We start from the raw sequence: 14,557 nt of genomic DNA on the forward strand, positions 1-14,557 counted from the left end.
AGCTTTTGCCGAATGATGTCTAACGAACCGTATGTCGCTTAACGTGTCGAAGTGCTCCGTTATTTCATTCGGGCGTAAACACACACTCTTCTGCTTTGACTACACATTGGCAGGCGTACAACTCAAACGCGAATCAACAGTCAAGGACTTGGGGGTTCTGATCGACGCTAAAATGAGTTTTAAAGATCTCGTCACATATGCTGTATCTAAAGCCACTTCGCAATTGGGGTTTCTTTTTCGCTTTGCCAAAAAATTTAAGGACGTTTACTGCCTAAAAGCCTTATATTGTTCAATTGTGCGTCCTATCCTGGAATACTCATCCATTGCTTGGTCACCGCACTACCAAAATGGAACACAACGCATTGAATCTGTTCAAAGGAAATTCATCAGGTTTGCACTTCGTCACCTCAGCTGGAGGGATCCTTTGAATTTGCCAAGCTACACAAGCCGATGTAAGCTCATCAACCTGGAACTATTGGACGCGAGACGCAAGGTAACGAAAGCATGCTTCGTTGCAAATCTCTTGCAGGGCAATATCGATTGTCCTATACTGCTCAGTATGCTGCACATTAATACCCGTCGTCGTCAACTACGATTACACTCATTTCTCATCATACCTCATGCTAGATCGAACTATGGCCTACATGAACCAGTGCGGAGTATGTGTCGTGTTTTCAATAAGTGTTACTTTGTGTTTGATTTCAATGTGTCACAAGAATCGAATAAGCGCGAATTTAGACGATTTTTTTGTTAGTTTACGGTGTTGTCAATTTTAAAATTTGTGTTGTTAGTTTAAGTACTAATGTCATTGGGATGGAAATCATCTGTTGGCAAATACAAAGAAATACCAGGTAACACAACACATGTTGCGTGTTTGCGCAACACGCACAAGAACACCCGTATAAAACGTAATGTTGGACAAAATGTTCGTGATATTTTCTTAAAAGAAACTAGTTGTGAAAAAATAAAAGTGACAAAGAAAGAATCATAGCAACAAACGAAACATATGAATTTCTACTACACGTTTTGACGTAGGTCTACGTCTTTCGGAATCATATCACGAAAATTTGTCCAATTCTGAGCAACCAGTCAACATCATCACCCTCTTATTCATTGATAGCGGTACCGGGTACACATAGATCATCGAGAGCGCATTCTTCATTCACTCTTCATTTGCAATAATTTATCATTACTACTGCTACACTACGACCACTTTCTACAGCCGCACTCGTACTTCTCATCAACTACCGGGTTGGATCTGAACACCATCTTTGCAGGGCTGCGGTCCGGCAATCTCGTAACATGCCCTACCCATCGCACTCGTTCAGCCTTGGCGACTTTCTAGATGCTGGGTTCGCCGTAGAGTTGCGCCAGTTCGTGGTTCATTCTCCTTCTCCATACTCCGCTTTCCTGTACACCACCGTATATTGTTCTGCACACTCGGCATTCGAAAACACCAAGTGCTTGTGAGTCCTCTTTGAGCATTGTTCGTGTCCATAAAGAACAACCGGTCGAATTAGGGATTTGAACATGGTACACTTCGTACGGGTTCAGAGTTTGTTGGACCATAAGGATTTGCGGAGCCCATAATAAGCGTGACTTCCACTCACTATGCGTCTTCAAATTTCACGACTGTTGTTGTTGTCGGTTGTTATCAACGAACCAAGGTAGACAAATTCCTCTAGCACGTCGCCGTCGATCACAACACTACTACCAAGAAGAATTCTGTTGCGATCAGTCCCTCCTGCTAGCATGTATTTAGTCTTAGACGCATTGATCGTAAACCCAATCAACCACGCTTCGTGTTTCAGTCGGGTATACAAGTTCGCTACCGTCACATGTGTTCTTCCGATTATGTCCACGTCGTCTGACTAGACTTGTTGAAATTCGTACTCCGCTCTCCGCATAACACCTTCCAGCGCCACGTTAAAGAGCAGACAGGAGAGTCCATCACCTTGTCGAAGTTTCCTGTGAGTCTCAAATCATTCCGACAGCTCACCTGAGATCCGCACAGTGCACCACACACTGTTCATCGTTGCCTGAATCAGTCTTGTCAGCTTTCGGGGAAAGGCGTATCCGTCCATGATCCTTAGCTGTCGTCGGTCGATTGTATCATATGCAGCCTTGAAATCCACGAAGATGTGTTGCATAGGGACCTGATACTTTTGGCACTTTTGGAGGATCTGCCGTAGTGTAAAAATCTGGTCCGTTGTCGAACAACCGGGCATGAATTCGGCCTGATAACTTCCTACAAATCTACTTACTATTGGCGATAGACGGCGAAAGAGGATCTGAGACAGAATTTTGTAGGCACGTTTTGGCTTCCTGTCTGCGCGCTGTTCAGGTGTCCATCGTAGTGTTGCCTCACCCTTTCGATCACCTCGCGGTCGTTCGCCAAGATGCCTCCTTCCTTGTTCCTGAACACTTCTGCCGCGGCACAGTGGTCCCTCAGAAATTCTAGGTGGCATTAAATAGAAAATGAGCAACAATGCCTGACCAAATGAATGGTCTAGTTTTGTTCTAGAACCTTCAGAGCATCCAGTATCAAATATGGCAACAGTGTCCGAGACGGTTTCCGTTGCGAGAACGACGCACAGCACAGAATATCAAAAATAACCCTTAAGGCCGTTTTATATTATCCAGCACGTAGCGTGAACGGCACGTACCGACACCGGCAGACAAATACATGATGTATTCATATCATCAGACATAGCAACTTCTCTGTACGGACCGGCAGCGCAGACGGAGCGGAGAAATGCTACTGGTGATTGAACCGATGTCGTACCGAAGAGCGACGAACGCACCCATACCACGAACTTCGACGTTTGATTTGTATGTATGGTGCTACTCGCCCGTGTAGTCGTGCCCGGCACCGGCAAAATATTCTTTTCGAGAAATCCTTCATGCATTTGTCTGAAACGTGCTGTGTATGTTCGGAGCCGTTCCGCTATATATACGCATATACATTTGAAACACACGCAATAATATTGGTCTTGCATGAAACGTGCCGTGCCGGTTACGCTACGTGCCTGATAATATAATATTACCTTTATAGTAATTTTTTCGAATAGGTATAATGGAAAAATGTAAGTTATGATGAAATCTACTATTTGCATTAAAGACTTATGTATCATACGTAATCGCAAAAGTGTCTTAAGCGCCAAATTTATAGTGTATAGAATATTAATAGTGACATAAAATCGAATTGTTCTCTGGAATGCTGCTCCTGTTTAGATAAAAGGCTAATAACACACAATCTTTTATATCTCACCGACGACACAGTGACCTGAACGCCACCGTGGTCATTTTTCATTTTTTTGACGTAGGACTACGTCTTTCATTTCTATACCGGGGTGTAAAATCAAAGTTTCGAAAACGAAAGCGTTACGCTGAAGACCGAGATTTTGAGCGTTAATAGCTCCTAAACAACTGAACGAAATGGTATGATAAACACTTCATTCCAAAGATAAAATGTCTACGCGTTCTATACTTGTTACTTTCTGATCCAAAAACTTGTTTCAATAGTCTTAAAATTGCTTTCAAAACAGGCTATTGGAGTCACCAATCGGTATATAAGCGAGCGCCGCTCGGAAATTCACTCAGTTCTAATTGAACAGCGATTGGAGCATGTTGTCGCTGTTTTGGTGAAGCTCTTCGTTTATCATGAAAGCGCGGATGAACGGTGTCACCAAGAGCCTGTTTGTGCACCTTAGGCCAGAAGGGAATCCATCAGGAGGAGAGTGATGCCACAAACGGTTCCCCGGGAAGATCTCGAAGCAGCCGCTACATACACACACACACATATACACGCGCGGAATTCTTTCCGTTTGGATGCCATTCAGCATCGAGAAAGATCCGGAAAATAATCTGCCAGTTCCTCTGGGAATTTAAAAATACATTCATGTGAAAGAGTTTATTTGAATGTTTTCTATCCATGTAACACTGTGACCAAATATGTTCCAATCAAGTGCTATTAACAGATGGTTATCGAGTTAGCATTAACCACTGGTGGGCTTCCAGTATCGAGGAAAATGTGGAAATATCTAATCGTTACTGAAAATAATCTGCCAGTTCCTCTGGGAATTTAAAATTACATTCATGTGAAAGAGTTTATTTTAATGTTTTCTATCCATGTAACACTGTGACCAAATACATTTGATTTTGTGATTTTTCAAGCAATCGCAATTAACAGGATAGCTTCTGAAGATTATTCTTCCCCATCAGTAGGATATTTCCGTATCCAATATTGGATGCATAAAACCTTGTGCCTCCAACGTAACGCTCTCGTTTTCGAAGTCCCCCAAATATTCATTCATTCAGAATGAATTCAGATTCAACTTCAAACAAATGATCTCTAAATCAACGATAGTCCTACGTCACCCTTGCGGTTATACCATAGATATAACCCACTTCCTGTTTTTTTATACATTTTTTCGTCTAAGTTGCTAATGATTTATTTTTAACAATTGAATACATTTCACTGATTTTTCATTTTTAAAATGTTTTCTATTCTAGGGTCACATTTAATTTTTACATTCCATACATGTATTGTATAGCAGGAGAAACTCTACACTATTCATTATTTATTTATTATTTTGGGATTTTTCTTAAAGATAATCTTTTTCTCTATTTTGTAATATTTGTTAGTTTATGAATAAGTACACCTCTTTTAAATAATGTGATGAAAAGCTTATGTCTTATTTCTTTTCTTACATATTTCGATTATTTTGTAAATTATTCAGTTTCATTAAAAAGACAAACAGAATCAAATTCAACTGTATCAGCAAAAAAAAGGAGAAATATCATTGACATCCGTGTGATGATTATATATATAGTTTTTCTCTTCTCTGCTATGGAAGGGTCAGAAGAAAGTTTCTGGTATTTGGACATTTCAATTTTCCGCCACGACAATATTATACGGAGAATTGTAGCGAAATTCGTTATCAGCTCCACACTTACCCCTGTTATTTTCTAGCTGGTTTGTGGATCCGAGAAAAATTTTCGTGCAGTGTTGCCGTCATTGCTTGACCCATACCCCGGTTTCGGCTTGTCGACAACTAGACCCATCCTTGACTTGAACGCCTTTTGAATTTCTCGCTTCCTGCTTTCATACTCTTGCTTATGTTCAGCAGCACTTGCCAGATTTTGAATGGCAATCTGTTGAAATGAATGATAGTTATTATTTATACACAATTCAACATTCTATAATGCTAACCTGTAACCGATGAGAATTACGCATTCAAAACATTTTATCTTGCAATGCAGTGGTGACAGGCCTAGCTTGTAAGTTTCGGTATTTGGTACTGTCTCAACAGCCTTCGATGTATTCATCTCTTTCGGAAAAGATCCACAAATTGAGCATTTTGCATAAGCTTTACTTCCGGAAAGCACATTTGCCACCTTTCCATCTATCATAGTAAGATGGAATTCAAAACTTACAACGATCTGAGCGCTATCGTTGTTGATGATGAAAATCTGTAACGCTTTAATTTTCTTCTCCATTTCTGACTGAATGCCAAGAATAGCATGTGAGTCTTCCTTCGTGAACATAAATTTGAGCGGTCTACAGTACGATGTTGAACTTGGCCGAGGATTTATCCAGATGATAGTGTTATTTGCGGAGTCGATCAGTTTTAAGGGAACCAGTGCAACGACTAACAAACTTTCGTCTGAACTTCCTGCTTCCGTAAACTTTTGCTTGTATGCACTATGCCCTGAACTGCCGTCAAAACCCCATTTACAGACGAGATTGACTGAAGTTGAAGTCATTAGCGAAATTTCTTTGACGATGCAAGGGGAGGTGCAATTCATAAGATCTTGTAAATCTACTTCAGCAGACGTATCGATCGCAGAGATCACTTTAGGAGTTATTTTTGCTTTTTCTTGTTTCAATGCATAAAGACTTGGTAGCAAATTTGGATGTATTTCATTCAAAGTACTTCGAAGCACATTGTACTTTCTTTCAGAGAGATCTAAATCAACATATAGAGCCAGTGCTTGTGCCGCCGTCAGTGTTTTCTCCTGATTTCCACTCGAACAGTTTGATACAATGGCAGCGAATGCAAGCTCTTCAGGTGCATTGTTGTTAACAAGATCTTCAACACGTCGCATTTTTGTCTTTTTAGAACATTCGTTAAACGATTTCCGAGGTCTTCCTTTACCATGTTGAGGAACAGACTGCAAATCGTCCTTAGTTTTACCTTTCTGATATGCCGGAAGCTTAACTGGTTTTGACAACCAGTCAGAATTTTGTTTTACGAATTTTGAATATGATCTGCAGCATTTCGACCATCTCTGGTTAATTTTGTATGGATAGAGAATGCTGATGCTGATTTAGAATTTGTATTCCGTTTTTAGTTAAAAAAAATTTTGAAGCTGTGAAATAAGTGTTTGAAGGTAAGTATATTTTCTACATTGAATTTATACAAAAGTAAACCTACAAAAAATCCTCCAAAAACCTCCAAAGATTTTTATAGCGAAATGTCTTCCTCAGGGTCCCCTCTAGACTTTCCCTTTATGACTTCTGCCCGCAACCGACCGCTTTGCGAAAAAATGCCAAAAATATTTTGATATCCCACACGTGTTTTTATATTTTTTAAAAAAATTATCCCCTCCCCCTGCACCCCCTTTTGGGTGTTTGGGTAAAAAGAATATTAAAAACATTTTCAGGAAGTTTGAAAACATATATTCAGACACCTCACACGTGTTTTTCCCGAAAATTTCAAATTTTACCCCCTCCCCCAGCTCTTGCTTTGGAGTTCATAACCAAAATGACTCAAAAATAGATTCAGCACCTTCGAAAACCCCCGTACACCAAATTTTCTATTTAATGACACCTAGAATTTTTGAGGGACCACTGTGCGCGGCACGAAACCTTTGGGCGAGGCGTTTAGTTTCTTGAAGAACTTCCTGAACTTGCGTCCATAGTATGGTCTCCCTACTACCAAAATAGTGTCCAGCGAATTGAGGTGATCCAGCGGAAATTCGTCCGTTTCGCCCTACGCAACTTGCCCTGTAGCGATCCTTCGAACTTACCCAGCTATGAGGATCGTTGTAAATTGATCGGACTCGATTTGTTGAGCTTACGTAGAGATGTAGCGAAGGCAACTTTTATATCCGATCTAATTTCCTCGAAAATCGATTGTGCTGATCTTCTTCAGTCGATCGATTTTAATATACGCCCTCGTTACCTGCGTTCACATACATTTCTCTGCCTTCCTCACTCTCGCACAAACTACGGTTACAACGAACCCGTATCGAGTATGTCTCGTGTATTTAACCGCTGTTACTTATCTTATGACTTTCACTTATCTCGCGCCAGTTTAAGAAAGGCATTCTTGACCACTCTTTCCAGTTAGGCATAGTTTTAAGTAGATTAAGTATTTTAAGTTATTAATTTATTAGGTATCATTAGGGCACTCATGTTCAGGCCTGTTGATAGTAATGAATAAACAAACTAAAGAAAAAAGGATTAACACATAAAGAGCCACTCACGAGTTTTCTCGTGTTTCACGTTCCGTCTGTTACGGATGGATCACAAAATAAACCGTTTTTTCTACACTTGATTAATTAAAGTGTTAAATCCTTGGTTTTCCAAGGCCTGCCGATGGCTCGCCTTTGTCTCATCCACACCGAAGGAAACGATCTCATTCGTGGAATCCGAACGAATGAAGCGTGCAAGTTTGCCCCAAAACGTGCAGTCCCAGGCGTATGTCTTACAAATTTCTTTGCGGTCCTTAATGGTTAACCATTATTTCAATCACACACAGTACTTATCACTCACAAAACACAACACAACAAAAACCACAAAATAAAGTATAAACAATCAGAAAAAATTCTAGTGCAGTTTGATCACAACGTTACTCAGAGTTCGTCCTTTGGTTTGCAAATATTCTGCGCTGATCTACTTCATGTAGTACAACACATCAGGAGTACAGATAACACAGAAGTATTAAATCATTAAATTCAAGAAGGAGGAACCGTGCACTTGATCCAGTATTTGAAACTCACAATACTCCAGTGACTGTGATCAGCTTGAGCTTGAGCTTGGGTAGACTGTACAATTCGTAGTTGCTCTCCGTGATTGACCTGAACCAACCAAATTGCACAAAGAACACACAGAATGACGCTTGGGACTAGCAAATCATTCTCGTTGTGCAATTTTCGGTGATTCGAGCTTTAAATGGTCAATAACGACGCCGGCCACGTCCTTACAGTCACCAGGGGAAGGGAAGGAATGTTAGTATGATATTCACCGCCCAAAGGCCAGAAGGGTCGCCTCTATAGCGTGGTTCCCTAGCGTTTATCATGGGAGGGATAGTTGTTAGTGGGGAAGGTAAGAATCAGGATTCACTGTGGTAAGTGATGTGGTTATGTTAACACGGACTTTAAATGTAGTACTCTATTGCAATATTTGATCGTGACGCAGGAGATTTTTATTCAGTTGCCTAACAAGGTAACCGAAAGAACTCCTAGAATAAATCGCATCGGTCATACATACTTTAACTTTTCACGTCAAGTACACAAGTTATAATGTCAAATCACGACGCCGGCGGTTATGAATTGGCTACCTGAGAAGGTAACCAAACAGACTCCGAGAGACAGAACTAAAGAATTGAAGAATTAAAGTATCAAACATTTATGAATTCAAGAATTTAAAATTGAACAATTATAGACTGTCAATAATGCGTGTTTGAGAAATATGAATAAAAATAAAACATATCTATCGCCACTGCACGCTCGGCCCATCTATGTTATAATTTTTTGGTTGATTCATTCACGCCGATTATCTACGCCCTCCACTCGGCAACATTTATAGGTTCTCTTACGCTCTCGTCCACTTCCTCTGTCTAGACTCTCTCGTGGATTGAGTTTCTGTGCATACCCACACACCAACACTGCACAGTCGCTTTGTACACACGAATTATCCGAAAGACACAACCACTACCTCCACCGACGCTTCTGTTTCTACACATTCTTCCAGATGCAATGCTCCACACCACTCCATAACATCAACAGAAATACACCACACAATGTGAAATCGAAAAGGCAATACGAGACCCATGCGTGCAACACTGCTGCGTAAAAATCACACACGCTTCCCGAAATCACACATGCGATACAAAACGACATCAATGCTGAGCAAAAAAATTAATTGAAATTCTTTTTAAATTCTGTTTGCGAAAACAAAATCCAAACACTTTGGCATCTCAAGCGGATTTTTGCACACACACATTCGACGAAAAATTTATTATAACATGTCGCGACACGAAAACGAAAGTATATGCCGTACGAATAAATGAACTGCACTAAACATGCGAATAACAATTTCTTCACCGAATAACTTCACTTATTCTAACTATTTATATGCGACTACTATAACAGTAACAGCACTATTTCTCATGAAATTATCATTCTTTCTACCTCATTAAACCGTACAAAAAAAAAAGAATTAAACACGGAGCGAAACAAAAAAAACGTCCGCACCCGACGGCTGTTCGATCGCCACTCAATACTCCAGTGACTGTGATCAGCCCATAAATTGGTTTCACAACATCATAGTGAGCACTCCATCGAGTTTGCGAAAATCTTTTAACAATACACATGTGTGGCTCAGAAACATTTCTCAACGATCAGTTAAACTGCGAAAAACGAGTAAACAGATTAAACTGTTCAAAAAATGTAACACACTGTAGATTCTTAGCGAAATCATGTTGCCCTCATGAGCCCAAATAGTTTTTTATAAACCCTAAGGATACACTCCAACTTTTTTCTTTTGGAATTGTCTTCAGATCTGTTCAAATATATACATAATAATATTCTTTCGCTTGTGGTCTCTTTTTGACGTTCGACACTCAAATCATCCAAATGAGCTTATTCAATCCTCCGTACATCCGAAATATCTCTTCCGTGATATGAAAAATCATCACGGGAACACCTAGTAAACTGCCCAAATGTGTGCGAAATCATATTTCACCCCTTGGGTGCATTCACAAGCAAACGATTTTGCATGTTCGTTCATCACGGCAGCAAAAGAGAAAGAGACAGAGATTGGCCAGACGACGCATCATGCATCATGCTTCAACCGCAGATCAATCGAGACTGAAATGAAATTTCAAGAAGCTTTTGCTATTTCCTCCGGTGTGCCACAGGGAAGTATATTGGGACCTCTTCCCTTTGTTCTGTTTGTGAATGGCCTACGATTGCGATCAAAATTGCTGCTGTTTGCGGATGATCTGAAGATATACCGGACCATCACTTCAGCTCTCGACTGTTGCGCCCTCCAAGCCGATAACAATGAACTGCTGCGCTGGTGTTCTAATAATGGTATGGAAATAAATATTGCGAAGACGAAAAAAATCTCCTTAACACTTAGACAGTCGTTCATTCGCTTCGACTATAGTACAAACTCGGTCTCCCTTGAGCGTGTAAACTCTATTCGTGATCTTGGTGTGATAATTGATAGCAAGCTGCAGTTCAACGAGCACATAGCACGAACCACGGCCAAAGCGTTTTCAGTTCTTGGATTTTTAAAACGTAGTACGCAGTTCTTCACCGATGTTTATGTTCTAAAGGCCTTGTACTGTTCGCTTGTGCGAAGCATACTCGAATATGCTGTCCCGGTGTGGGCTCCGTACCATGCAGTACAGTGTATGAACATTGAAAGAGTCCAAAAATGTTTCCTGCGCTACGCTCTACGCCAGCTACCGTGGAGGGACGGTTCCAGACTTCCGGAGTATACCGATTGTTGTAAACTAATCGACCTTGAAACACTTGCATCCAGACGAACTAAACTGCGACGACTGTTCGTGTTTGACCTGCTGACAACTAACATAGACTGCCCGTCTCTTCTTCAAAATGTCAACATTACTGTACCTCAAAGTCGACTACATAAACAGTTTTTTCTTTCGCTCCCTACGAGTAGAACGACGTATGGATACTACAATCCTTTTTATGCATGTTTGAGAGATTTTAATAATGTTAACGCAGTGTTCGAATTCAATATAAATAAAGCTGTTTTAAAACTTAGACTTAAGAATATAGGTTAAGATGTGGTGCGAAAAAATTCGAAGACAAAATAAATAAATAAAGCAGCTTACTTGAACTATTTATAATGATTTAAATAGTTTGCTTCCGAAGCTGTCTTAAACTATTCGAACAAGTTTTTATGGCCAATACGTAAAAAACATCTCTCGCAGATCTTATATCTTTCGAATAATGTTATTTCATACCACTTCGTTCATCCGGTAGAGAGATATTAACGCTCAAAACCTTGTACTTCGAACGTAACTCCCTCGTTTTCGAGACTTTGAATTTACACCTGTACACCTGTACAGAAATGAAAGATGTACAATGATGAAATTACGATCATAAAAAAATAAGAAAGATTCTATAATATGGACTTTTGCATAGTTACTTGTGTTGTTAGATAATACTATAAGCAATAACCGGCTACCTTCATTTAAAATCATGATTTTTTTTACTTGTTTACTTGTATACTTGTCATGATCACCCCCTTCCGCCCCCTCCCCCCCTACACTACGCCACTGCTTATGCCTAATTGGCTACTGTGTAATCTACCATAGGCATAGATACGATAAGTGTTCCCGTGGTCGAGTGATTAGCGTCATACACATATCACACCGTGGGTTCGGGTTCGATTCCCATTCTGGCTGGGGTATTTTTCCTCAAAAAATTTTTTTCCGACTTGCACTGCGGTCACGCGTATACTTTAGCTTGCTACTTGGAACACTTCCAAGCGGTATTATTTGGCATGTTCAGTTATTTGTTTTGAAGAAGCTTTAAACTTTGCAGTTCATTCGCCTCTATTATTTGGCATAGAAATCTCAACTAAGTACCAATAAAAATGACGCAAATAATAATATATTGGGACGGTGAAATTCCACTAGGAACGTTAGTGTGAATAAAGAAGAAGAAGGTAGATACGGTAAACATGTAACATGTACACGATTAAATCCGGCTCTGTTACAGCTACAGCTAAGCTAATGAGCCTAAATGAATAAACAAATGGAATAAAAAAAATGTAGAAGCTATTTCACGCAAACGTGATATGTTTTCAAGTTTGGTATTCTCGGAGATTTACGTAGTCCTACGTCAAAAAAGAAAAGATTTAGAATTGAATTTGAACTGAACATGAACCCGTCAAAGATGAATCTTCCAAAAAATTCGAATGCTGATATCCAGCAATGCATTCATATTTGAGCTGAACATTTCTTCGCCATGGAATCCCAGATCATCCACGCTCCGATTATATTCCGCCGATATTTTCGGCAGAATATGGGAAAGTTAGATCTGATAAAATGTTCTTTACTGACGGTTCATGCATAAACGGGTCCACTGGCTTCGGCATCTTCAATGAAAATTCCAGTGCCTCTTTCAAACTCAAAGATCCTTGTTCCGTGTATGTCGCTGAAATGGGTGCGATATACTATGCTCTAGGGATCATTGAAACACTGCCCATCGACCATTATTTTATTTTTTCAGACAGTCTTAGCTCAATAGAGGCAATCCGCTCAATGAAAGTTGATAAACGCTCATCTTATTTCCTAACAAGAATAAGACATCTATTGAGTGTTTTGGTCGAAAAATTATTCAAGATTACCTTAGCATGGGTTCCATCTCATTGCTCGATTCCGGGGAATGAGAAAGCGGACTCGCTAGCTAAGGTGGGCGCTTCAGAAGGCACACTTTTTGAAAGGCAAATTGCTTATAACGAATTTTTTCACATTCCTCCTCAGGACACACTCGTTAGTTGGCAGCGCATGTGGAGTGAAGATGAGTTCGGTCGTTGGTTACACACGATTATCCCTAAGGTTTCGACGAAAGCTTGGTTTAAGGGGGTATTCTAGTCTAGAAATCTGAAAAAATCGAATTTTTTTTTTTACCATATTTCTGTAGTTTAGGCATTCAAGAATATACTCTAGAAAGGACTTATCGAAAATCCTATTATTTACCTAGTTAGAGCCATCTTAGTGATGTGGTATCTAACCTGTTACGGCCATCACAATGAACTTCAAACGCGTTTCTCTTGGAACTAGTTTTTTTTCTAACTGGCGTACACGATATCTCAAGTTCTACTGAACCGATTTATGTCAAATTTATATGAAAATAATCTGCATACATCTCTCTATCGCATGAACCAATAAAAAATTATTTTTTTAATTTTACTATTTTTAAAAAATCGGTAAACGCAAAAAAAAACGTTTTAAACAGCATTTTTGTTTTCAAACGGCCGCCATTTTGTTAAAACCCATGTTTTTGACTTGTCCGAGGTTCATGCCATAGCGACATCTTTACTGATTCAGAATCTGTTCGATTTTTTTGTTTCAGATAACCAGAAGGACTGGAATCGTGTACGCCATGGCACAACTTTTTTTTGAACACCCTCACTTCACCAGCATGTAACTATTCTAATTATCAATATTTTTTTTCCGTCCTATTTTTGTTTTATTGTTGAAAGATAGATAAACGAATAATGATATAATGGATAGTAAAAATATTCTTTGTTTTATTTTTACGGAGTTCGAAAAAACGTCCGAAATTCGTGTCTCTACACTAGAATACCCCCTTAAGGTATTGAATGTAGGTCGTGATTTCATTCGCGTGATATCTCGGCTTATGTCCAATCACTACAACCTAAACGCGCATCTCTGTCGCATTGGGCTCGCAGCAAACAATCTTTGTGATTGTGGCGATGGCTACCACGACATCGAGCATATTGTCTGGTCGTGTATCCGGTTCCATGCTGCTCGCTCTCAGCTCTCTAGAGCACTGAGAGCAAAAGGCAGACAATCGGATATCCCCGTCCGGGATATCTTAGGTAGCCGTGATCCTGATCTTCTGCTTCATCTATACCTGTTCCTCAGAAACGCCGATGTCAACGTTTAATGATGTTTCCTTCGTTGTGTCCCTGTTTCATATCCCTCCTATCCGATCTATAAACTTTTACTTAGTCGCGGCAATACATACACACACTCTTTACAGATACACGGGCCAAAGGTTGTGCAGTCCACTGATCATTCAACAAGAGCCAAAGGTTGTACCGCTCATGACAACTCTACACGAGCTGATGTTTGCGCCGGCTAGTGACCATTCTATCATGGATTCCTCGAGTCGAGAAGACGCACCATGCTAGATATGGGGTACAGACTAGGGGGGCGTTGCTGATTAATGGTCAGCTGCATCCCAATAGGAAGTATCCCTTGTCGGGCACAGGTACAGAGCATTGGAGACAGCAACATAACAATTACGAAAACACTTGTAATACTAACCTCGAGCCAACCGCGAGTAATCGGTTACATATTACTAACATAGTTATAAGACAAACATTGTCGAAATATTGAACTCCCGGCCCCGTCAGGTTGACGCCATATGAGCCTTAATAAAAATATATATTTTGGATAAAAAAAAAAAAATTCTTCGTATATGAGTAACTTCCTGAGCATTCGGGGCACTGTTGGAGTTTCATTTGCCATTAATTTTAGCACCTGATGAGATTGAAGAAGCAAGAGAGAAAGAGAGCGGAAGAGAGAGAAAA

Source organism: Toxorhynchites rutilus, chromosome 3 (assembly GCF_029784135.1).
Source record: "Toxorhynchites rutilus septentrionalis strain SRP chromosome 3, ASM2978413v1, whole genome shotgun sequence".
Lineage (NCBI taxonomy): Eukaryota > Metazoa > Arthropoda > Insecta > Diptera > Culicidae > Toxorhynchites > Toxorhynchites rutilus.